Source organism: Pogoniulus pusillus, chromosome 20 (assembly GCF_015220805.1).
Source record: "Pogoniulus pusillus isolate bPogPus1 chromosome 20, bPogPus1.pri, whole genome shotgun sequence".
Lineage (NCBI taxonomy): Eukaryota > Metazoa > Chordata > Aves > Piciformes > Lybiidae > Pogoniulus > Pogoniulus pusillus.
In genome coordinates, this window is record NC_087283.1 from 19,928,978 (window position 1) to 19,954,819 (window position 25,842).

Genomic DNA, 25,842 nt, shown 5'->3' on the forward strand with positions numbered 1-25,842 from the left:
GGCAGCCTGACCTGGAATGGGTCCAGGCATGGGGCACCCAGCAGTTTGCCCTCTCCTACCCCTGCTCTGCCTCACTGTGAGTCATCAGAGGATGTGGGGTGGCAGCTGGGATGCTCTGCCACTCTGTGCTGCTCCCGGCCTGATCCTTCAAAGCTTTTAAAAGGCATCATCTGGGATGAGGAATGGGATTTTTCAAGGACACTTCATACAAAAAAAAACCCAAGCCCTTGGAAGGCTGCTTGGTACATGAGGATGTGTTGGAGGCTTTGACACAGCTGCTGAAGGCTTTTCTCCTGCTTTTGTGGGGCTGAAACACTGCAAGGACACTTGAGGAGCCTGAGATCAATCAGACCATGGCACTAAGTGCCAACCTAGCACCCAGCCCTGGCCAGTCAACCAGAACATGGCACTTTGATCACATTCAGTGCTTCTGTGCTCCACAACCTCCCTGAAGGTGTTCAAGGCCAGGTTGGATGAGGCCTTGAGTGACCTGTCCTAGGGGGAGGTGTCCCTGCCTATGGCAGGAGGTTGGACCTGGATGATCCCTGAGATCCCTTCCAACCTAAACCATTCCGTGATTCTATGATGCTATTAAGATCCAGGAGGAGGATGCAGGCAGAGGCTGCACAGGACCAAACCTCTTTAGCTAGGGCAAGAAATAGAGAGTTTGGTCCAACAGGGATGTAGCAGACAAACCAGGGCTCACATCCCCTCTTGTCATGCAGGACCTGATGGTGTCAGAGGCTGTACAGAAGCCAGAACAAGTCATAGCCCTTCCTCTGCAGGGTATACCAGTGCTGGTCCCCAGAGCTTCCTTCCTGAGGGAACTGGGAAGCTTCAGTCATTGAGAATTCCAAGGATCTTTGAAATCAGCAGCTGAAAGATGCTCCAGAAATACAGAGCAGGGTTATTTTTAGAATGACTGTGCAGTAAAATCTCCCTCTTTTATTTTCTGCCTGTCTGGAGAGGCCAGCTGGGCCATCTGAGCAAACCTGCAGGGCTGGGTGAGGAGAGGGGAAGGGGGACAAGAGAAAACACATCCAAAAATCAACCCAAGGCCAGCCACAATGAGGTGCTCTGGGCTTGCTTTCCCCCCTCCATCTTTTTACTAAGCAGGATGATATTAAACTCCTAACAAACACTGCCAGTGCAGCAGACAGCCCTGAGAAAACCTGGACTTTCTGCCAGGTGAGCAGCAGCAGGAGGAGCTGCACCACACACCAAGGGCATTGGCACTGCTGGGGCAGCTGTGGCACTGGGGAACTGCTGCCAAGATCATTTGCCAGCCCTGGGGGCAGCAGGGAGCTGGCAGGGAGCAGCCAGATGAGGCAGCCTGTGTGAGGACATGGCTTGCCATGAGACATGTAATGTGGTCAGAGCCTGCTGACAGCCTCCTGGGGAGGAGAGCAGGCACCTCCTGGGGAGAATCATAGAATCATGCAGGTTGGAAGAGACCTCCAAGCTCAGCCAGGCCAACCTAGCATCCAACCCTAGCCAAGCAACCAGACCATGGCACTAAGTGCCAACCTAGCACCCAGCCCTAGGCAAGCAGCCAGACCATGGCACTCAGTGCCAACCTAGCACCCAGCCCTAGCCAAGCAACCAGACCATGGCACTCAGTGCCCCAGCCAGGCTTGGCTTCAACACCTCCAGCCACAGAGACTCCACCACCTCCCTGGGCAGCCCATTCCAATGCCAATCATTCTCTCTGACAACAACTTCCTCCTGGCATCCAGCCTAGACCTGCCCTGCTTAAGACTGTGTCCCCTTCTTCTGTTGCTGGCACTAGAGCCCAACCCCACCTGGCTACAGCCTCCCTTCAGGTAGCTGTAGACAGCAATGAGCTCTGCCCTGAGCCTCCTCTTCTGCAGGCCAAACAACCCCAGCTCCCAAGGAGGAGAGCAGGCATCTCCTGGGCATGAGTGCAGCATCCACCACAGCTGTAGCAAGAGGGCTGCAGCAATGCCCTGAGTGGAGGGTTTAGCCCAAGCCTTGCTCTGCTCCAGCCATTGTTCTGTCCTCCATCAGGCTGGTGAAGGGTCTGGAGAACAGGTCTGTGAGGGAACTGAGGCAGTCTGGAGAAAAGGAGGCTGAGGGAAGGCCTTCTGGCTCTCTACAACTCCCTGAAAGGAGCTTGGAGCCAGGTGGGGGTTGGTCTCTCCTTCCAAGGGCAAGTGAAAGGACAAGAGGGAACAGCCTCAAGTTGCGGCAGGGGAGGTTTAGGCTGGGACATTAGAAGAAAGCCCTTTGCTGGGAGGGTTCTCAAGCACTGCAGGGAGGTGGTTGAGTCACCATCCCTGGGCTGTTTCCAAGAGGCAGAGATGTGGTGCTGAGGGTCACTTGGCAGAGCTAGAGAATGGCTGGACTGGATGATCCTAAAGGCCTTCACCAGCCAAAACAATTCTGTGGTTCTATGGCCTCCCCTGAGGAGCTCTGCCACCTCCAAAGTGAACACTCAGACCAGTAACCTACTTCTGCACATCATGTCCACTGACTTTTCAGCAGCTGCTGTGTGCAAAGAGGGCTGAGAGGAAGCCACACGAAGGAGAGAGATCAAACAGGCTGAGCAGTGCACAAATGGGACCTGCCTGGCTTTGGGAAAGGCTCAGTCCTTGCCACAGAAAGGACTGAATGGCTCTTGGGACATGTTTGGAAGGACTAAAGCTACTTCCAGTAAGCCTGAGCTTAGGTGCTAGATGAAGAGCCAGAATGAGTTCTGCATAAAACCTCTCCCAGCTAGGCACAGGAGAGCTTCATTTAGCACTGCTCAAGTCGTTTGTGCTGATCTCTCCTTTTCCATGAGACACAAAAGCCTTTGAAGCACATCTCCTCCAAAGCACCCCATAATCAGAGCCTAAAATAAACTCAGGAGCATTCCAGGTCGAGTCACTTTGCTCAGAGCATCCAGAGGCTTAGTTTGTCAGCTGGGGATTAGTCTCAGGTGGTGGTGGATTTGGGGAGCCCAATGGATCTAAGGACAGGTAGGAGAGGCAGCAAGGAGGAAGCATCTCTCCCCTCCTCTGCAGCCTTCCTGTTGCTTCTAAGTGGATGGAGAGAAGGATGTGCTCAAAACAGAGCAGAGAGGCACCTGGGAGCTGGACCTTTCATTCCCACAGCCGATGGATCCTATTCCCTCCACGGGGAGGGAATGGGGAGGAAGGAAGTGTGGGCAAACAATGAGCTGCAGGAAGGCTGCTGCCTGAAAGCAAGGGCCTGACTCAGCAAGCATCAACTCAGAATGAAGCTCCCACCAGCCAAAGCTGCAGCCCATGGGTCCCCTCCTGGCAGTGCCCAAGGCTGAGCTGGGTGGGGAGGTTCAGCCACCAGGCACCTTGTGCTGAGGGCCCCAGAGCTGGACATAGCACTCCAGTTCCCTCCTGTCCCCTATCTTTTCCACTCCTCTGCCCTAAAAAGGAGCAGATCCAGGCTGGACTCACCCCAGTGCTGCACAGCACCTCTGCTCTAGGGCTGTGGTTTGCAGAGCAGAGCTCATGCTGCTAAGCCCCCCTCAGGCAGCCTCTGCCTGGCCCCTGAATTGTTCAGCTACAGAAGGCAGAAACTGCATTTTTCCATTCAGTGAGTTGTCCCAGGGGATTCATCTGGCCAGCTTCCCTGCTTCCCCAGCCCCATACCAGGATTTCCAGGAGGAAGGAAGTCTCATTCCCAGGGAGAGGAACCAAGCATCTCACCAGCAAAGGCATGAAGCAGCAGCTCTCATGCCCAGAGCTCCAACTCAGCAGGAGCAGAGGTGCCTCTGCTCCTCCCTCTGCCACCACACACCCAGCACCTGTCTCAGGGACTTCAGTACAACCCATCAGGAGCAGAGGTGCCTCTGCATCTCCCTCTGCCACCTCACACCCAGCACCTGTCTCAGGGACTTCAGTACAACCCATCAGGAGCAGAGGTGCCTCTGCATCTCCCTCTGCCACCACACACCCAGCACCTGTCTCAGGGCCTTCAGTACAACCCATCAGGAGCAGAGGTGCCTCTGTGCCTCCCTCTGCCACCACACACCCAGCACCTGTCTCAGGGGCTTCAGTACAACCCATCAGGAGCAGAGGTGCTTCTGCACCTCCCTCTGCCACCACACACCCAGCACCTGTCTCAGGGCCTTCAGTATGAGCCATTAGGCTGGTCCATGTAGACTCACCAGAATTCCATGCAGACCCATCAGGACCTATGTAGACCCATCAGGACCCCATGTAGACCCATCAGGACCCCATGTAGACCCATCAGGACCTATGTAGACCCATCAGGACCTATGTAGACCCATCAGGACCCCATGTAGACCCATCAGGACCTATGTAGACCCATCAGGACCTATGTAGACCCATCAGGACCCCATGTAGACCCATCAGGACCTATGCAGACCCATCAGGACCCCATGTAGACCCATCAGGACCTATGTAGACCCATCAGGACCCCATGTAGACCCATCAGGACCTATGCAGACCCATCAGGACTCCATGTAGACCCATCAGGACCTATGTAGACCCATCAGGACCCCATGTAGACCTATCAGGACCTATGTAAACCCATCAGGACCCCATGTAGACCCATCAGGACCTCATGGAGCTGGCTTTGCTGCACTGCATGCTGCAAGAAGAGCTCATCAAAGCTGCCTCTTAATTGCTGGAGTAACAACTTGGAGGTACAAAACCCCCAGTGACATTTCTGTGACTAAACACAGCCTGACAACCAAGGAGCACAACCAGGCAGCCAAAAAAGCAAAAGCACCTCCTGAGCTCTGGCAGCAAGAGACAGGAAGGGGTTTCAGCACCTTGCATGTCCTGGCAGCGAAGGTTGCTGAGGGGTTGTGTCTTTTTGATTAGAGGCCAAGCATAAGTAACAGCACCACCAGCCCCTGATGAAGCCTTTGGACCCTGTCCAAAGCCTTGCTGAAGCTTCAGCTCAAGCTAGAAGTTGGGAAAGCATGGCTAAATATGGCCATGCTGCTGGTGCTGGTGGAGCAAGGCCTGGGTGCTGCCTGCAGCTCCATGAAGACCTCTGTGGAGGGTCTGGACAGGATCATCCAGAGGCACCTGGACAAGACAGAGAAATGGGCCCAGGTGAACCTCGTGAGGATCAACAAAGCCAAGCAGAGGGTCCTACACCTGGGTTGGGACAGTCATGATTATCAATCCAGGCTGAGGGGTGATGAGATTGAGAGCAGCCCTGCAGAGAAGGACTTGGGGGTGCTGGTGGAGGAGAAGCTGGGCAGGAGCCAGCAGTGGCAATTGCAGCCCAGAAGGGCAATGGCAACTTGGGCTGGATCCAAAGCAGCATGGCCAGAGATGGAGAGAGGGGATCCTGCCCTTCTGCTCTGCTCTGGAGAGACCTCACCTGCAGTGCTGTGTCCAGTTCTGGGGCCCTCAGCACAGGCAGGACATGGACCTGATGGAGCTGGTCCAAAGGAGGCCACAAAGATGATGAGAGAGCTGGAGAACCTCTGCTACGGGGACAGGCTGGAGGAGCTGAGGCTGTTCAGCCTGGAGAAGAGAAGGCTCCAGGGAGACCTTACAGCTGCATTTCAATATCTGAAGGAGACCTACAGGAAGGCTGAGGAGGGGCTGCTTAGAAGGCTCTGTGGTGACAGGACAAGGGACAATGGCTGGACATTACTGCAGGGTACATTTGGCTTGGACATCAGTGAGAAGTTCTTTGCTGAGGCAACTGGAACAGACTGCCCAGAGGTCGAGGCCTCATCCCTGGAGACATTCAAGGTCAGTCTGGATGAGGCTCTGAGCAACCTGTGATTCTAGCTGCAGGTGCTCCTGCTTGCCCTGGGGGTGGGTTAGAATACCTTCAAATGTCCCTTTCAACCTGATGCATTCTGTGATGGAGATGTGTCCAGGAGGCTACAAACGACAGTGCTGCTCAGACTTGGCGTGCTGACCCAGCACCCCAGTGTGACCCAGCACCCCAGTGTGACCCTGGGACAGGCCAGGCTTATGTCTCATCTCCCACACTGATCCCAGATTTATCCTCAGTCTTCAGCACAAAGCAAATCCCATTCCCTCCAGTCACCTGTCCTGGACCCAATGGGCTAAAGAGAAGACAACCTCACCCACCTCCTTCGGCCTCAGACCTCAAGCAAGCTTACAAACCACTTACCACATTAATATGGAGATGCTGAGGACTGCCCAGGCTAGAGGGGAACTGGGTAAGATTTCTTCTCCATCACAATCTAGCCTTGATTCCCTAAACTTAGAAAGCCAAGTCCCTGAGACATGTGGTGCAGCATCTGAGCAGGATGCCTGGGTGACAGCACCAAGCCCTGACAGAAGCCAGGGCCTGACATGCTTTTAATTCTTCAGGATAGAGCAGCAGCAACACAGGCTTGAGGCAGGAGGGCAAGGAGACTGGAAACACAGCCCTCACAAAAGGCCTGGGAGCCTGCCAGTGCTTTACATTCTTTGTGGCACAGTTTGCTGCTGGCCCTGCTGCCTGATGTGATTAGTCTGAGAAAGAATTGACCAGAGCCTTCTCAGACCAGTCCTGCCAGGGCAGCTCTGCCCACAGCCAGCATCCTTGCAGCCACCAGCAGCCCTGCAAGCCCCCAGGCACCCATGAGGAAGTTCATTACTTCCTTCCCCTGAGTTTGGTGATGTCATCTGGAAGGGCACTTTCAGCCCAGATCTTACTGATACACAGACACTGAGGGGGGGAATATCTTCCTAGAGGAGCAGAGAAGGTCTAGGGTGCTTTGCCTCCAGAGGAGCCCTGCCAAATGGGGCTGGGCAACATCATAAAATCACAGAATGACTTGAGTTGAAAGGGACCTTAAAGATCTCCCAGTTTCAATCCCCTGCCATGGGCAGGGACATCTCCCACCAGCTCAGGTGGCTCAAGGCCTCGTCCAACCTGGGCCTGAACACCTCCAGGGAGGGGGCAGCCCCAATCTGCCTGGGCAGCCTGTGCCAGTGTCTCCCCACCCTCACTGGCAAGAATTTCTTCTCCATCTCCAGTCTCAATCTCCCCTGTCCCAGCTCAAAGCCACTGTGAAGGTGTTGCAGTCGCCATCCCTGGAGGTGTTCGCAAAGACTGGATGAGGCACTTAGTGCCATGGCCTGGTTGATTGGATAGGGCTGGGTGCTAGGTTGGCACTTAGGTCTAGTTGGTTGGATAGTGCTGGGCGATAGGCTGGACTGGATGAGCTTGGAGGTCTTTTCCAACCTGTCTGATTCTATGATTCCTCATCCTGTCACTGCAAGCCCTTTTCAAATGTCCTCCCCAGCTCTTCTCTAGCCCCCTTCAGGAACTGAAAGGCTTCTCTAAGGTCTCTCTGGAGCCTTCTCCATGCTGAACACCTCCAATTTGCCTAGCCTGTCCCCACAGTGGGAAGTCCTCCAAGCCCTCTGATCACTAGGATGACCTTCAAGGCTGCCTTCCAAACTGACACACTCTATGATGGCTCCTCACAGCACTGGCCACTAGAAGAGCAGAGGACTTCCTTCTCACCTCCAGCTTCTCACAAACCCTGCACCACTTGAATTCTGAGTCAGGATGGTTCAACTAGTGCAAAGCCACCACATGCCTATGTTTCCACTGTGCTGATGCAAAGTGATTAGCAATAAACCCACAGAAATGCCACGTGTGGATGCAGTGCATAGCTGGATGAGCCTGTGGCAGGGCTCCCCTGCAGCAGCTGTCCCAGGCACACCAAGTGCAGAGCAGCTCCTCACCATGGAAAGCTGAGAGTCCAACCAGAGCACCACACTGATCTCTCCCTGCCTCATGTGTGGATGAAGTGAAGGCACAGTTTGAATTGAATCTAGCCAGGGAAGTCAAAGGGAACACCAAGAATTTCTACAGGTGTATTTTTCCTGATCTAGGGTAGGGTGTCCCTGCCCATGGGAGGGGGGTTGGAACTAGATGATCCTGTGGTCCCTTCCAATCCTGACTGATTCTATGGTTCTATGAGCTGGATGAGCCTGTGGCAGGGCTCCCCTGCAGCAGCTGTCCCAGGCACACCAAGTGCAGAGCAGCTCCTCACCATGGAAAGCTGAGAGTCCAACCAGAGCACCACACTGATCTCTCCCTGCCTCACCTGTGGATGCAGTGCATAGCTGGATGAGCCCATGGCAGGGCTCCACTACAGCAGCTGTCCCAGGCACACCAAGTGCAGAGCAGCTCCTCACCATGGAAAGCTGAGAGTCCAACCAGAGCACCACACTGATCTCTCCCTGCCTCACCTGTGGATGCAGTGACATAGCTGGATGAGCCCATGGCAGGGCTCCGCTGCAGCAGCTGTCCCAGGCACACCAAGTGCAGAGCAGCTCCTCACCATGGAAAGCTGAGAGTCCAACCAGAGCACCACACTGATCTCTCCCTGCCTCACCTGTGGATGCAGTGACATAGCTGGATGAGCCCATGGCAGGGCTCCACTACAGCAGCTGTCCCAGGCACACCAAGTGCAGAGCAGCTCCTCACCATGGAAAGCTGAGAGTCCAACCAGAGCACCACACTGATCTCTCCCTGCCTCACCTGTGGATGCAGTGACATAGCTGGATGAGCCTGTGGCAGAGCTCCCCTGCAGCAGCTGTCCCAGGCACACCAAGTGCAGAGCAGCTCCTCACCATGGAAAGCTGAGAGTCCAACCAGAGCACCACACTGATCTCTCCCTGCCTCACCTGTGGATGCAGTGCATAGCTGGATGAGCCCATGGCAGGGCTCCGCTGCAGCAGCTGTCCCAGGCACACCAAGTGCAGAGCAGCTCCTCACCATGGAAAGCTGAGAGTCCAACCAGAGCACCACATTGATCTCTCCCTGCCTCAGCCTTTGAAAACCAAATCTTCTGCCTCGGCCTTGCTGCTGAGCTCTGGGGGCTAGCGCTGGGCACGCCTGAGCCTGCTGTGCAGGGAGAGTGAAGATGGCACAGCCTGGGGCATCCACAGGCAGAAGAGATCCCCCACATGGCAGCACTGCAGTAAGGAGTGACAGTGCCATTAAGGGCCTCTGGCTCAGCTCTTTGCTGGCTGCGCAGGTAATTTTGGTGCGGTGGAAGTGTAAGCAAGCAGAGGAGGAGGAGGCTATAAGAGAATGTGCTCCTCTGGTGCCCTCAGCTAGCTGGGAAGCATCAGGGTGAGCACTGAGTGCTCAAGCACTCAGCAGCTTAAACTGCCAGGCTCTGAAAGTTTATTTATACCATGCCCTGGGCTGCAGCAGCAGAAGCGTGACCAGCAGGGTAAGGGAGGTGATTCTGCCCCTCTGCTCTGCTCTTGTCAGGCTCCACCTGGAGTACTGTGTCCAGTTCTGGGGTCCCCAACACAGTAAGGACATAGAAATGCTGGAGCAGGTCCAGAGGAGGCCACGAAGATGGTCAGAGTGCTGTAACATCTTCCCTGTGGGGGCTGACTGGGAGAATTAGGGCTGTTCAGCCTGGAGAAGGCTCCAGGAAGACCTTAGAGCAGCTTTCTGGTACCCAAAAAGGGCTACAGGAGAGCTCTCCCTGGGGAGGGGCTTCTTGCAAGAGCTGGGAGTGACAGGATGAGAGAGGAGATGGAGACTGGAGAGGAGGAAGAAATTCTGGGCAGTAAGAGTGGGGAGACACTGGCACAGGTTGCTCAGGGAGGTTGTGGCTGCCCCCTCCCTGGAGGTGTTCAAGGCCAGGCTGGATGAGGCCTTGAGCAACCTGGGCTGGTGGGAGGTGTCCCTGCCTATGGCAGGGGGTTGGAACTGGATGAGCTTTAAGGTCCCTTCCAACCCAAACCATTCTGTGATTATTTCTGCTCTATTTCCAAACCCAGGTGAAACACCAATCTAGCAAAGCAGACTCAGCCCCTACAACCACAGTGTGTTGGAATCATGGAATCAACCAGGCTGGGAGAGACCTCCAAGCTCAGCCAGGCCAACCTAGCACCCAGCCCTAGCCAAGCAACCAGACCATGGCACTAAGTGCCAACCTAGCACCCAGCCCTGTCCAATCAACCAGAGCATGGCACTAAGGCTTTGCTTGAACACCTCCAGGGACAGTGACTCCACCACCTCCCTGGGCAGCCCATTCCAATGCCAATCACTCTCTCTGCCAACAATTTCCTCCTAACATCCAGCCTAGACCTCCCCTGGCACAACTTGAGACTGCTGCTGGTTGCCTGGCCAAAGAGCCCAACCCCACCTGACTACAGCCCCAGAGGAGACAGGGAAGGCTCTGGGCCATAACTCAGAGGTGTCTCAGGTCACCAAGCCCCTGTGTCAAGAAACATAAAGTCCAGACTCAGGCCCAGACAAAGAAGTCTCCTTCAGCTGCACCTCACTGGCACCACAGCAGCTTGTGTTTGCCAAACACTCACAAAAAGCACTGCTCCTTTTCACGTCTCTGAGCAATTTCAGAGCATCACAGAGCTGTCTGGGCTGGAGAAGGCCTCTAAGATCATGGAGTCCAGCCACCATCCTAAGAGCAGCACTGCCAATTTCACACCCTTGGCCTCAGAAGATCATGTTGCAATTGTTAGGACCCCTCAAGCCAAGCAACAATCTGCACTCAGGTTCCTTGCAGGACACTCAGGCAATGCCCTGGCCCTCAGCCCCTCTTCCCCTGGAACCTAGGTTTGTTGATTTGTAAAGCTGGTAAACACAGAGTCACCTCCAGGCTCCTGCATGGCTTTTTGTCATATCAGTGCCATTTAGTCATATCAGTGATGTCAGAGCTGGGATGGGCTAAGGGTACCCAGAGAGACTGGCAGAAGAGAGTTACAGCCACCGAGGTGGCAACTGCCGTGTTAATAATTAGCATCTGTGGCCAGCAGAGCCTGTAAGGCAGATCTGAGCAGGGATATGCTTCAAGCCAGCAACAAGAATGGGTTGGTGGCTGGTCACCAAGACTCCTCCAGCTTTCCAGTGCCCTCAGGGACTAAGGCAGGGCCCTTGGAGCCAGCAAAAACCGTGCTTAGAGCCGGGCCTGAATGTTTGGACCTGCAGCATGCAGCATAAGCTTTTCCCCAGCAGAGCTGCAGTCCACTGGCACAGGAAAGAAGTGTCCTTCTCTTCCTGGTGGACTTGGCAGTGCTGGGATAATGGTTGGACTCCATGATCCTTAAGTTCTTTTCCAACCTAAATGGTTCTGTGATTCTTCTTGCCAAATGAAGCCCAGAGACCTTCCTTAGACCTACTGACCAAACCTGTTCTGGAAGAGAGGAACAGACCATCCTGCAGTGAAACCTCACACTTCTGGCACTGAAAAGCTCTTCATTCCCAAAGCACAAAGCTAAGCAGAGCCCACCCTGGCTCCCACAGAAGGCCTCACTCAGTCAGTTCAGCAGGAGATGCACACATGTGCTGTCTGAGGGATTCCCAGCCCTGGAAGATGCTCACATCTGCCTCAACACTTGACTCCAGGATGTGATTACACTCTTGCCACTTCAGGAGCTGGTGGTTTCCACTTATGCCTTGAAAAGCTCTGCCTTGCCATCCCTTATTGCAGCTGAGCAGCCAAGCTGGGCAGGGAGAGGCTTTCAGAGGGGCCCCAGCACACACACACGTCTGCCAAACCAGTCTGCTGTGTGCCTAAACAGGGGGATGAAAAGCAGCACTCTCATCCTGCACCAGTACAGGCTGGGAGGTGACTGCTGGAGAGCAGCCCCAAGGAGAGGGACCTGGGAGTGCTGGGGGAGAACATCCATGGCACAGCAACGTGCCCTGGGGGCCAACAAGGCCAATGGGATCCTGGGGTGCATTAAGCAGAGTGTGTCCAGCAGATCAAGGGAGGTTCTCCTTCCCCTCTACTCTGCCCTGCTGAGACCTCATCTTGAATACTGCTTTTGGTTTTGGGCTCCCCAGTTTCAGAGGGACAGGGATTTGCTGGAGAGGGTCCAGCAGAGGGCTACCAGCACTGCCTGATGAGGAGAGGCTGAAGAACCTGGGACTGCTTCGTCTGGAGAAGAGAAGACTGAGAGGGGATTTAATACATGGTTATCAATATCTGAGGGCTGGAGGTCAGAGGGAGGGGACAGGCTCTGCTCACTGCTCCCTGGGATAGGACAAGGAGCAATCGATGGAAGCTGCAGCACAGGAGGTTCCAGCTCAACACAAGGGGGAACTTCTTTACCATAAGGGACCCAGAGCCCTGGCACAGGCTGCCCAGAGAGGTTGTGGAGTCTCCTTCTCTGGAACCTTTCAAGGCCTGTCTGGATGTGTTCCTGTGTGCCCTGAGCTAGATTGTGTGGCCCTGCTCTGGCAGGGGGTTTGGACTCAACGATCACTTTGGGTGCCTTCCAACCCCTGACATCCTGTGAGCCTGCTCCTCTCCTATTTCAACACACACACCAAGCCTTACAAAACAGGCTCTGCAGCCACCTTCTCTACCAAGCATCTTTTCCCAGCACTGTTCCCCCCTGCCAGCCCTTCCAAAAGGTGCCTTCTGCCCATGACTTGCCCCTTGCCATCACCTCCTCCCTCTGCAGAGGAGAGGTTTGCAGGCAGAGCAGGAGTTGGGAAGCGTAATCCTGAACAGATGGCAGCTGTGGCCCTGCTGCCTCAGAAGGGCACTTCTCAAAGCAAATAGCAACAAATGTTTTGGTGTGTAATGCCTTGAAATCTTGATCTCACACAGAGCTTATTTTCTTTGCTGGCTTTTTTGCTTGTTTTTTTTTTTCCTGTTATTGTCATTGTTTTGGTGGTTTCTCCCCCTCCCCTTCTCTCCCAGCAGTGGCAAATGGCTGAGGACGAACTGTGCTGAAAAGAAAGAAGGAGGCATCTGGGGGGGGGGGGGGGGGGGGAACCCAACACAACTCCCAACCCTCAGCCAATTAAATGTTTTAGAAACAATTGTGTCTGAAAATCAACGAGGAGAATTCATGAGAATCAGTCCTAATTCAAGAGGGCTGCACTGATTTGTGCATCTTTTCCCTGCCTAAGCAAGCAAAGCAATAAAAAGGATAGCTCCAGCTCAGGCAAGGAAGCAATTGAAACTTCAAAAGAAAAACAACAACCAAAAAACCCAGGCTCAACATCAGCTGATGAAGCTTGATGCAGTCTCCATGGCCTGAAAGCTAAACATTCTGCAAGAGAAGCAATGTACCAGGCAGATGAGTGGGAGTTTCAGATAACTCCCAGCCCTTCAGCTTCCTCCTCTCAACAGAGCCAGGCAGCCCAAGGTAAGCTTGTCCTGCTGCAAGGGAGAAGCAAAACTGCTTGCATCAGCAAAGGCACTGCACAGATGGGAGCTGCCTCGATAGGAAATAGCCCTTCTGCTCTTACACCATGCCCAGCCAGGAGCATCACAGAATCATAGAATCAATCAGGTTGGAAAAGACCTCCAAGCTCATACAGTCCAACCTAGCACCCAGCCATGTCCAATCAAAAAGAGCATGGCACTAAGTGCCAACCTAGCACCCAGCCCTAGCCAACCAACCAGAGCATGGCACTCAGTGCCAACCTAGCACCCAGCCCTAGCCAACCAACCAGAGCATGGCACTAAGTGCCAACCTAGCACCCAGCCCTAGCCAACCAACCAGAGCATGGCACTAGGTGCCAACCTAGCATCCAGCCCTAGCCAAGCAACCAGACCATGGCACTGAGTGCCCCAGCCAGGCTTGGCTTCAACACCTCCAGCCACAGAGACTCCACCACCTCCCTGGGCAGCCCATTCCAATGCCAATCACTCTCTCTGACAACAACTTCCTCCTAACCTTGACCTGCCCTGGCACAGCTTCAGGCTGTGTCCCCTTCTTCTGTTGCTGGCTGCCTGGCAGCAGAGCCCAACCCCACCTGGCTACAGCCTCCCTGCAGGCAGCTGCAGACAGCAATGAGCTCTGCCCTGAGCCTCCTCTGCTGCAGGCTGCACACCTGGCCGGGTGCTAGGTTGGCACTTAGTGCCATGATCTGGTTGATTGGCTAGGGCTGGGTGCTAGATTGGCCTGGATGATCTTGGAGGTCTCTTCCAACCTGGTTGATTCTATGACTCTCTGAAGTTCCCTGGGGGGAAGAGACCAACCCCCACCTCAGCCCAAGCTCCTCTCAGGTATTGCCCTAAAGAAATGCCTTTTGCAGCAGCATTTCCCTCAGGATGAGGGGCTGGGTTTTGCTCTGCTCTGAGCTGACCTGAAGTCGTATGCATGTGATCCCTGCAGCTCCCAGCCTTGTGCAAACAAACCCTGCCTGACCACCTTCAGGCGGCTGCCCGGCAGCGCAGGCAGCAGGCAGAGCCGGGGCCGGGCAGCGGTGCCCGCAGGCTCAGGGGTGGCAGCAGGCTCACGTCACCTCGCCTTGGCACCCCTGACAACGGCCACGCAGCTTTGTCTTGAGGCGAGCAAGCGCAGGCTGGAGCATGGCTTTAGAGCCGTTTGGCCGATCAAAGCTTCCTAGACAGCAAGGACAGGCTCCCCGGAGAGGCTTTCTGCTGAGGCGGCAGCCAGCAGCGCCCTGCCGCCTGCCCAGCCAGGGCTGAAGTCGCTGCTGGCAGCGGAGATTGTGCAGACCTCTGCAGTGCTGCGTCCAGCACTGGAGCCCTCAAGGCAGCAAGGACATGGACCTGATGGAGGGGGTCCAGAGGAGAGCCATAGCAATGATCAGGGGTTTGGAGCAGCTCTGCTACAAGGACAGGCTGAGGGAGCTGGGGGGGTTCAGCCTGGAGAAGAGAAGGCTCCAAGGAGACTTAAGAGCAGCCTGCCAGTGCCTGGAGGGGGGTTACAAGAAGGATGGAGAGAAACTGTTGGCAAAGGCCTGCAGTGACAGGACAAGGAGTAATGGCTGCAAACTACAGAAGGGCAGATTTAGACTGGATGTTAGGAACAGATTCTTTACTATGAGGGTGCTGGAACATTGCAACAGGTTGCCCAGGGAGGTAGTTGAGGCCCCAGCCCTGGAGACATTTAAAGTGAGGCTGGACAGGGCTCTGGGCAGCCTGATCCAGGTGGGGATGTCCCTGCTGAGTGCAGAGCGAGTTGGATTGGATGCCCTTTGGAAGTTCCTTCCAACCCAGACCTTTCTATGATTCTATGATCTTACAACCCAGACCTTCATAGAATCATAGAATTAACCAGGTTGGAAGCACCCAGCCCTACCCAATCAACTAGACCATGGCACTAAGTGCCTCATCCAGTCTTCTCTTGAGCATCTCCCTACGATTCTATGATCTTCCAACCCAGACCTCCCTATGATTCTGTGATCTTCCTACCCAGACCTCCCTATGATTCTACGATCTTCCTACTCAGACCTCCCTATGATTCTATGATCTTCCTACTCAGACCTCTCTATGATTCTATGATCTTCCAACCCAGACCTCCCTATGATTCTATGATCTTCCTACTCAGACCTCCCTATGATTCTATGATCTTCCTACTCAGACCTCCCTGTGATTCTATGATCTTCCTACTCAGACCTCCCTATGATTCTATGATCTTCCTACTCAGACCTCCCTATGATTCTATGATCTTCCTACTCAGACCTCCCTGTGATTCTATGATCTTCCTACTCAGACCTCCCTATGATTCTATGATCTTCCTACTCAGACCTCCCTATGATTCTACAATCTTCCTAACTATCCTCAATGCACTCTAATGGCAAACAGAAATCTGAGCCAGACAACAGACCTGGGAATAATGGTGTGGAATGAAATGAGGAAAGGCATTAAGAGAGCAGGAGATAAAAATTAGAAGTGGAGATAAAACATAGGAGGAAGAAAAGAGGAAATGTAAAACCCTGCCTGGAGAAGGATCTCAGACAGCTAAGATCTGCACAGGCTAAGGTTTTCTTCAGGCAAGGCTTTTCCACTTCTCTCCAGAGAGCAATGAATTTTGTTGGACTTCCATTTGCCCACTAACATCACAAAAGTTATTTGGACATAGTCCATCCTTCTTCCTACACATTTAGTAGAACCAGACAGGGATTTTAGGAGAGAGCCAGCAGGGACCTACACATCCTGCTGTGATCACAACCCAAGGGATTTAGATCCCACATGATAACTCTGTGTAGATCTAAGGATTCAGTGCTCTGCCCTGCAGTGTGTTCCTACTAGTGCAGATGGAGCAAGTGCTTGAGGGCTTGGCAGGTGTTCCTCCACAGCACTGCAACAGAAAATAAAAGGAATCATTTTAGGGGTTCTACCAGCCCCTTCCAGGATGTGCCAGAGAATCATGAAATCATAGAATTGTGGAATCAAGGAATCAGGGAATCACTGAGTCATTGAAAGCACTGGGTTGGAAGGGACCCTCAAAGGTCATCTTGTCCAACACCCGTGCAGGCAGCAGGGACCTCTTCAATTGGATCAGATTGCTCAGGGCTCCACCAAGCCTGATCTTCAGTAACTTCAGGGATGGGACCTCACCACACTGCAACCTGTTCCACTATTTCACCACCTTCATTGTGCAGAACTTCGTCCTAATGTCCAAACTAAATCTCCCCTGCTCCCGTTTCAAACCATTGCCTTTCACCGTCCCAACCAGTCCCTCCCCAGCCTTCCTGAAGGTCCCCTTCAGATACTGAAATGCAGCTCCAAGGTCTTCTCAAAGTCTTCTCTTCTCCAGGCTGAACAACCTCAGCTCTCTCAGCCTGTCTTCAAAGAAGAGGTGCTACAGCCCTCTGCTTATCCTCGTGGTCCTCCTCTGGAGGAACTGGACCTGCTCCAACAACTCCATGTCCTTTTTGTGTTGAAGGCCCCGTAGCTGGACACAGTGCTCCAGGTGGTGTCTCAGCAGAGCAGAGAGGCTGAATCACCTCTCTCCATCCACTGGCTGACTTCCCTGAAGTGTTTTGGGTTCCCCAAGATTTGGGGTTCTCCTGGCAGTAATGTACAGCTTGATTTCATTTGCATCTGATATTCCACAGGCATCACAGAACCACCAGGTTGGAAAAGACCTTAAGTTCATCAGATCCAGCTATAGGCTAACATCTCCCTGGAAACACAGAGCTCAGCAGGGGCTGAGATTCCAGAATAAGGCTTGAGGGTGAAGTTCTTGCAAGGAAAGAGAAAAACAGGCAGAGACTTCTGCTCTGCCAGTCCTGCTTGGCCCAGCCCCGTGACACCAGCATGTGTTTGTACTGCTGCTCAGGGCTGCCATCACCCAGCAACCAGAGATCACTCATCAGACAAGGTGCCAAGAAGGCAACCAAGCACCCAAGGGCAGGAGGGCTTCCTGGGGTGCTCCTTGTGGGAGGTAACCAAGGGATGCATGGCTGCACAGCTGGGATGTGAGGGACCAATGTCTACCACTACTGAAATAACCAGTGCTTGCCAATACTTAAGCAATCAATGCTTATAAATACTTAACCAGTCAAGGAACAACCAATGCTTATCACTACTTAAATGGTCAGTGCTGGTCAATATTAAAAGGGTGGGTGTCAGGAGGGTGGGGCCAGTCTGTCTTCAGCAGTGCCCAGTGACAGGGCAAGAGGCAATGGGCACAAACTTGAATGCGAGAGGATGAGGAGGGACTTCTTCATGGTGAGGGTGGTGGAGCTACTGGAACAGGCTGCCCCAAGAGGTGCTGGAGTCTCCATCCCTGGAGTCATTCCAAACCTACCTGGACACAGTCTTGTGCAATCTACTGTAGGTGAACCTGCTCTGGCAGTGGGGTTGGACTTGATAATCTCCAGAGGGCCTTTCCAACCCTTACCAATCTGTGGTTCTGTGGCTGAGGGGGCACTGCTCAAGTCAGAGGAATGGTCCTGCCACTCCCACTGAGCCTCATCCTGGGTCAGAGGGTAAGAAGAGGCACCCATTTACCCAGCTGCACAGCCACACTGGCAAGCAGGTTTTCATTTCCTCCCATACATCCATTATAGCTGTTTATTCAGCTGGGATTCCCCGGGAATGATGTGCTGGAGACTCAGGTAAGACGTTAAAACTGTATTTGTTCCTGGGCCAGACAGGCATAGGAACCATTTGCTACAGTGCAGAGAGCAATGACAGGACCTCACTGTTCTTTCCTGTTAAAGCTGCCCAGGAATTATCCTCAGTTCCTTGCTGGGCTTTGGGTTGATCATTCTGTAGTCACCTGCTATGGTGTGCACAGCTGATGGGAGGACAAGGCATGTTTTATTTGCCTGGCAACACCTAGCAGCCAGAGAATCCCTCCTCAACCATCCCCTTCTTGCCATTGCAGTCTTGCTTCTGAGATATAGATGCCTCTGGTGTTGACTTCATGCAGTACACAGTAGAGGGAAGCCCTTCTACTCCTATTCCTCAGAGGAAGGGTTGAGAACTGGACTTGTTCAGCTTTGAGAAGAGAAGGCTCAGAGGAGACCTTATCACCATGTACCAGTACATAGAGGGTGGCTGCCAGGAGGATGGAGACTCCCTTTTCACAAGGAGTGCCATGGAAAAGACAAGGGCCAATGGGGACAAGTTCCTGCTGGGGAGATTCCCATTGGCTCCAGAAGAAAAATGTTTCCCCATGAGCACAGTCAAACACTGGAATCATCTCCCAGAGGATGAGGTGAAGTCCCCTACGCTGGGCAGTTTGAAGGCTCAGCTTGCCAGGGTTCTGTGCCAGCTCGTTTCAACTCCTCTATTACCTAGAAAGATTGTGTCAAATGATGTTTGGGGCCCAGCCTTGTGTTCTGTGACTCTGAGGTCTGTGGTTGTCACATTAATCTCCAGACCCTCCACAGCCACTGATGGTTATCAAGAAGATTAAATATCTGCCTTACTGAAAACATCTTTCAGCTGGAGCATCTCTCCTATGAGAGAGTTGGGGCTGCTCTGGAGAAGAGAAGGCTCTAAGGAGACCTTATGATGGCCTTCCAGTATCTGAAGGGGACTACAGGAAAGCTGAGGAGAGGCTTTTTAGGATGTCAGGTAGTGATAGGACTGTGGGGAATAGATCCAAGCTAGAGGAAGGGAGATTCAGATTAGACATTAGGAAGAAGTTCTTTCCCACGAGGGTGGTGAGAGACTGGCACAGGTTGCCCAGGGAGGTGATGGAAGCCTTATCCCTGGATGCTTTTAAGGCCAGGCTGGATGTGGCTCTGGGCAACTTGATGTAGTGTGAGGTGTCCCTGCCCATGGCAGTGGGGGTGGAACTGGATGATCTTTGACGTCACTTCCAACCCTGAAAATTCAGTGATTTGGTACTTCTGCCTTGGTATCAGGCTGCTGAAGGAAGCAAACTTACATCCAGCCTGAAGTTTTGCCTTCAGTACCTTCATCCAAACAACTTCCAGCTTTGCACATGGAGCTCAAATACTTCCACATTTATCTTCAGTAGTATTCAGAGAGAGGGAGGGAGGGAGGGAGGGAGGAAGGAAGGAAGCTAGGAAGGAAGTAAGGGAAGGAGGGAGAGAGGGAGGAAGGGAGGAAGGAAGGAACTCAACAAAAAACTCCAAACCACAACCCCTCTTCACTGACCTGTTTTGTTCTTCATACCAAGCAAAGCAAAGCAGAGAGGGTAGAAAGAAAGAGCAGTCTGTGTGCATTCTTGGGGGTTGGACCTAGATGACCTTTGAGGTCCCTTCCAACCTACACCATTCTATGATTCTATGCTGAGGGATAACCTTGTCGTAAAGGTGGTGCACTCCAAACTGAAGAAGCTCTCAATGTCTTACACAGACACAACCCTGTCCACCCCACCTATGGACACCAAACTGTAGGACTGGCTCTCTCCTCTCACCTCCTGCTGAAAGGCTGAATAGGTGTTTAATAATTCAGTGCAGTTGTCCCCAGCAGAGTAGTAGGTGAGGAAAAGAACACAACATTCCATGAAGAACTTGAGGAGAGAGCAAACAAGAGGTGGCCCAGCTCAACACTCAGTATGGATGCAGGTTGCCAGAGCTCCCACCCCAGCATCCAAACCTCCTGAAGACAATTCCATCGGGAGATGAGTGAATTCATGAGTAAACACTTCTGCAGCCACAGAACAAACACTCCCAGCCAAGCCTAGCCTCTTCTTGCCCAGGCAGCAGTCAAATGCAGCTCAGATAAAGTGGACTGCTACAGGAGCCTGGGTTCTTCACACCATGACCATGCATTTTTCAACTCCTGCAGAAGTCTCTTGAGCTGGCCAGGTGCTGAGCTTCCAACACTGCTGAAATCCAGGAGGGGTTTGCTGTTGCCTCGTGAAACCAAGAGGAACAAACAAGGGCAGGGTCTGAGGGAAATGCACTCCTGTTGGTGAGTTGTATGGTACCTCCTGGCCATGGTCAAGCTGAGCAGGTAAGGATGGCTACACCACACTGATTGCACAGCTCAGTCCCCAGGGCCAGTGGAGGCTGCAGCAGGAGAGTGTATGAACAAGGCACAGATACAGCAGCTCTCTGTCCTGGTTTGAGCTAGACCAGAACTAGTTCTGGTCAGGGATTTGACTTCCCAGCTCAGTCTCTGCTCAGTGAGGCACTTTCAGGAGCTCAAGGGGGGTTCTCACAGCCAGTGGCTGCTCCTAGCAGTGAGAACACTGAAGGAGAGAGTTAATGCCAAGGGCTGGGCTGCAGAAAGCCTCTGGCTTATCCTTGCTTCTGTGCAGACCAAGGGCACTGCCACATCCTGTGCCCCACACTGGGGTGAAGTAAGTCAAAGGTGGCATCTGTGGGGAGGAGTGGACAGGACAGGTGACCCTCAACTGACCCACAAAGGATTGCACCCCATGGATGGCATCTTCAGTATCAAGCTGAGGGATCCCCAGGGTCAAGCCTCTTCTTCACTGGCTGGTGTCCCAGGAGGACTCTGTCCCTTCTGCCTTCCATCCTGACCCATGTGTTCAAGGATCCAGTTCCAGAACCCAGCTCCTGAATCCTGCTGCCAAATCCAGCCTGGGACTTGCCTTGTACCTGCCCCTAGCACCAGTGGTGACAGGAGTGATGGGGTTGGAACCAGATGATATTTAAGGTCTCTTCCAACCCAAACCATTCTATGATTCTGTGATCTAGTGGCCAGCCCAGCCCTAACCCTTGACACCCTCTCCTCTCGCACTCACAGTTCCTGATGGCCTTTCACCTGGGGTCTCCTTTAGCCAGAGGCTGTCACTTTGCTGGATCTTTTCTTCATGGTATTTTCCTTCCTGCTTCCTGGACTGGGTTTAGCCTCCTGCCAATCTTTTGGTATTTACTGAGTGCACTGATACTCCACATCCAGAATCTGCTCCTGGTACTGTTTCATCCTCGACTGAGATCTCACTTCCCCCAATATGCCCTTCTCAGATTAACTCTGTCTCTTTCACACGTGCAGAGGTGGTTTTTTTTCCTCCCCCACTCCTGCCTAGCAAAATCAAGTCCTTGGCTCAGAGCATTGTGAGAGATGCTCACACAGGCTAACTTCAGCCAAGGAAACTTAATCTCTATAGAGTCTTTTCAAAACCAAAACCATCCTCTTATTCATCTTCTGCTGGAGGAGTGCTTCTTTTCCTACCCTGATTATAGCCTCTGTCATCTAAAGCTCATCATGAACCTCAGTGGAGCTTGAATGGCACTGAAATATCACTTGGTAAAACTCTAAATATTTGAAACACCTATTTCTAGTAGCAGAAGGTCCCCTTGAGTGCCACCACAAAGCACCTACAGGATGGCCAAGGGATCAGGCCCAGCAAACATGGGTTTAGAAAGGGCAGGTCCTGCCTGACCAACCTGATCTCCTTTTATGATCAGGTTACCTGCCTGGTGAATGTGCACCAGGCTGTGGATGTAGTCTGCCTGGACTGCAGCAAAGCCTTTGACACTGTCTGCCACAAGCTGATGGCTTGGACAGATTCACACCAAGCTAGGAGCAGGTGTGGAGCTGTTGGAGGGTAGAAGAGCCCTGCAGAAGGACCTGGCCAGGCTGGATGGGTGGACAGAGGCCAATGGGATGAGATTGAACAAGGCCAAGGGCAGGTTCTGCACTTGGGCCACAACAACCCCAAGCAGCACTGCAGGCTGGGGACAGAGTGGCTGAGAGCAGGCAGGCAGAGAGGGACCTGAGGATGCTGGGAGAGAGGAGCTGAACAGGAGCCAGCAGTGTGCCCAGGTGGGCAGCAGAGCCAATGGCATCCTGGGCTGGCTCAGGAGCCGTGTGGGCAGCAGGAGAAGGGAGGTTCTTGTGCCCCTGTGCTCAGCACTGCTCAGGCCACCCCTGCAGTGTTGTGTCCAGTTCTGGGCTCCTCAATTGCAGAGAGAAGTTGAGGTGCTGGAAGGTGTCCACAGGAGGGCGACAAAGCTGTGAGGGGCCTGGAGCACAGCCCTGAGAGGAGAGGCTGAGGGAGCTGGGGGTGTGCAGCCTGCAGCAGAGGAGGCTCAGGGCAGAGCTCATTGCTGCCTGCAGCTGCCTGAAGGGAGGCTGTAGCCAGTTGGGGTTGGGCTCTGCTGCCAGGCACCCAGCAACAGAAGGGGACACAGTCTCAAGTTGTGCCAGGGCAGGTTCAGGCTGGATGTTAGGAGGACGTTGTTGTCAGAGAGAGTGATTGGCATTGGAATGAGCTGCCCAGGGAGGTGGTGGAGTCACCATTCCTGGAGGTGTAGAAGCAAAGGCCTGGATGGGGCACTTAGTGCCATGGTCTGGTTGATTGGCATGGGCTGGGTGCTGGGTTGGCCTGATTCTATGATTGTAAGAACAACCTGGTCATTCCAGACAAGGAATTCACCAAAGAGTTTTCATGGAGAAAAGGGGCAGGAGTTGCACCTAACTAATGGTGGAGGAGGTGTCCTTGGGGGTGGCTCCTGAGAGCTGTGAGGTGCAGCCACATCTTTGCAGGGACTGAACTGGCATTCCTCAATAAGATCACTCATCAGGACGACTTTGTGTGAATGAGAGCTGCACCTTTAAACCAAACCAGGACTCTTCCTGAAGTGCTGAGCATGGAGCTGCTTACATCCTCTATCCACACCTGGCATCTGATGGCAGTGGCTGGATGCAGTGACTCTTGTCTGCAATCAGCTGCAGGTCTGAACTCAAATGCTTAAGGTTGGTCTCAGCAGGACCAAGCAAGGATTGATTTTCCTACACAGAGGAATCAAGACTCTGCCTCTAAGAAGTGTTCTGGATCGTGGCAGGAATTATTCCATTCCTACTAAATCATCACCCTTGATACCACAGCAATAGGAACAGTGAAGGGTTGACAGGGTCATTGTCCTCCTTAAGCCCCAGGCCAAGGTCAGCTACCCTCTCTCATTTCCAGCACTCTTGCCTGAAGGACAATGTTATATAGCTCCACTTTGGTGCCTTTTTCAAGGTCAGAAGTGCACCTGCTGAATCATTCATGCTATTATATGTTTCTTACTGCAGAAAGTGGACAGAAGCACTTCTGTTCCATTTAGGTTCTCACATCAGCACCAAAGAATGGACACCTGCACTACCACACAAGCAGAAATCAGACTGGATGAAGGGAGACAAAATAGTGCCAGCTTCATGTAAACCTGTGCCCAGAAATTAAAATACCCTAGAGGGAATCTGCTCTGGTTTCCTCTCAACAGCAAAATAGTTAATCATTGAGCTCCTGGTTTTCTTTCTGCAGGCCTACAAACCTTCCTCTTCATCTGCCAGGTGTCCCTGAACCACGAGAGAAAAGCAAACACTGACACTGCAAAGTCTCCTTAGAGCTGGGAGGTGAAAGTACTGCAGAAAAGGGAGAGGAGCTGACTGCTTTGCTATGGGGTACTGAAAACTGCTCCCTCATTTTGGGAAGCCATAATTGAGGTCTCTCTGCAGAGCCAGGTAAGGTCCTCATCCAGCCCACACAATAAGTTTCTCTCCACAATGAGAAGTAAAAACTTGCAATTTGATTTAAAAACAAATATCCTTTGTTTTGCAGAAGCTGATTTGGATGCTTGGGAAGTGAAGATCCATGGCTGCACTCAGAAGAGTGCACTCATCCAGCAGGATGAGAGCTTCTCCTTGCCCTCAACTCTGCCCTAGCGAGGTCACATCTGGAGTATTGGGTCCAGTTCTGGGCTCCCCAGGTCAAGAGACACAGGGAACTGCTGGAGAGAGATCATCAGAGGCTGCTGAGGGGCCTGGAGCAGCTCTGTGAGGAGCAAAGGCTGAGAGCCCTGGGGCTGAGAGCCTGCAGAAGAGCAGCCCCAGAGGGGATCTGGGCAATGCTCAGCAAGAGCTACAGGGTGGGGGTAAGAGGCTGGGGCCAGACTCTTGTCCGTGGTGCCTAGGGACAGGCCAAGGGACAATGGGCACAAATTGGAACCCTCAAGGTTCCATCTGAACAGGAGGAGAAACTTCTTTGATTGGAGGATGCTTGAAGCCCTGGAGCAGGCTGCCCAGAGAAGTTGTGGAGTCTCCTTCTCTGAAGAGATTCTAAACACCCCTGGACATTGTGATCCTGAGCAACCTTTGTGACCCTGTTTAGCAGGAGGGGTGGATTGCCTGACCCCTGGAGGTCCCTTCCCCACTCAGCTGGGATTGTGTGACTGTGAAATCACTGGTGTGAGCCACAGTACTAAGCAGTGCTTTCATTCAACTGCCATCTTCTGTGACTGGTAGACAGATCAGCTCCAAGAGCTCCTCCAGCCTTGGTACATGCAGTTCTCCTCAGCATTCCCAGCAGACCTTCTGTCTGACAAGTGCAGCTTTCCTTTTGAACACATTCAGGTCTCTCAGTGCTCCCTTCTCATATGACAGACAAACACAAACCTTTCCATAGTTAGCTCTAAGAACTTTGAAGACAAAGCTGTTGGACCTCTCTGTCAAGCCAATGTGTTAACCACAACACTCCAGAGGATAACCATTTTCAGCCATGCAAACCCTAGCCCCAAACCTTCACCTAATTCCAAGAGAGGAGCTGTCAGTGACTCCCAGGCCCCACAGTCATCATCATCCACTCAGGCATGAAATACTAACATCCAAAGTAGGATTGTCAGCATTTCAGGTCTGGCTGTCCCATTTCTTGACTCCAAGTGTACCACAGGTCATGAAGTGGGGAAATTCAGATTGGATGTTAGGAAGAAGTTCTTCACCATGAAGGTGCTGAGACCCTGGAACAGGTTGCTCAAGGAGGTGATGGAAGCCTTCTCCCTGGAAGTTTTTAAGGCCAGGCTTGATGGGGCTATGGACAACCTAATCTAGTGTGAGGTGACCCTGCCTGTGGTAGGGGGATAGGAGCTGTATGATCCTTGAGGTCCCTTCCAACCTTGACAATTCAGTGATTCTATGATCCTAAGTCATCAAATCAGCAAGCAGGGAGCAAAGCTGGAGGTGGGGAGATTCAGCCTGGACGTGAGGAGGAAGTTCTTCAGCATGAGAGTGGTGAGAGGCTGGAATGGGCTGCCAAGGGAGCTGATTGAGGACCCATCTCTGGAGGTGTTTAAGGCCAGGCTGGATGAGGCTGTGGGCAGCCTGCTCTAGGGTAGGGTGTCCCTGCCCATGGCAGGGGGGTTGGAACTGGCTGCTCCTTGTGCTCCCTTCTAACCCTGACTGATTCTATGCAGGTCATCTTCTAATCCACAGGTTATCTTTCTGTTGGTGGTGGTGGTTTGAAGCAAATGCTTGTATCTCATTCTTGGTTTGATGCTAACTTCCCTTACAATAAACCCACCCCACACATTCTCTTCCCTTAATCATGCTCTCTACTGCTCCAAGTCAAATTCAGAGGTGCTTCCTCATTTGATTTGCTGGTGTAGAAGATATTTGCAGGGTATGGAGTAAGAGTGAAGTAAAGATGCCTGCAATCTGACCTAGTATCTGTGCATTTCATTAATCCTTCCTCCATCAACCACTTAACCTTTATGGGTGTTCTGATTGCCTCTCATTGTATTGATTTCTGTCCACTTCTCCAATTTAGTGAGATCATGCAGTATTTTAAACCTGCCTTCCTCTGCATAACTAGGTTTAGCTGGGGGGTAATTGACATCAATTTAAAGCATGACAAATTAGGCTGAATATCCGGGGACAACTTCCTAATGGGGAGATGTGCTAGAATGCTTTGCTGACTCTCCCTGGGACTGGGGCCCCTTCCATTAGCCTGTGCATTAAAACCACCCTACAGCAACAGA

General features: G+C 52.8%; 1 long non-coding RNA gene across 1 annotated transcript in view; it reads right to left on the reverse strand.

The window, feature by feature from the left end:
* Positions 1-25,842, reverse strand: part of LOC135184576 (uncharacterized) — a 128,195-nt gene that overhangs the window by 94,018 nt on the left and 8,335 nt on the right. The gene's annotated exons all lie outside the window — the stretch shown is intronic.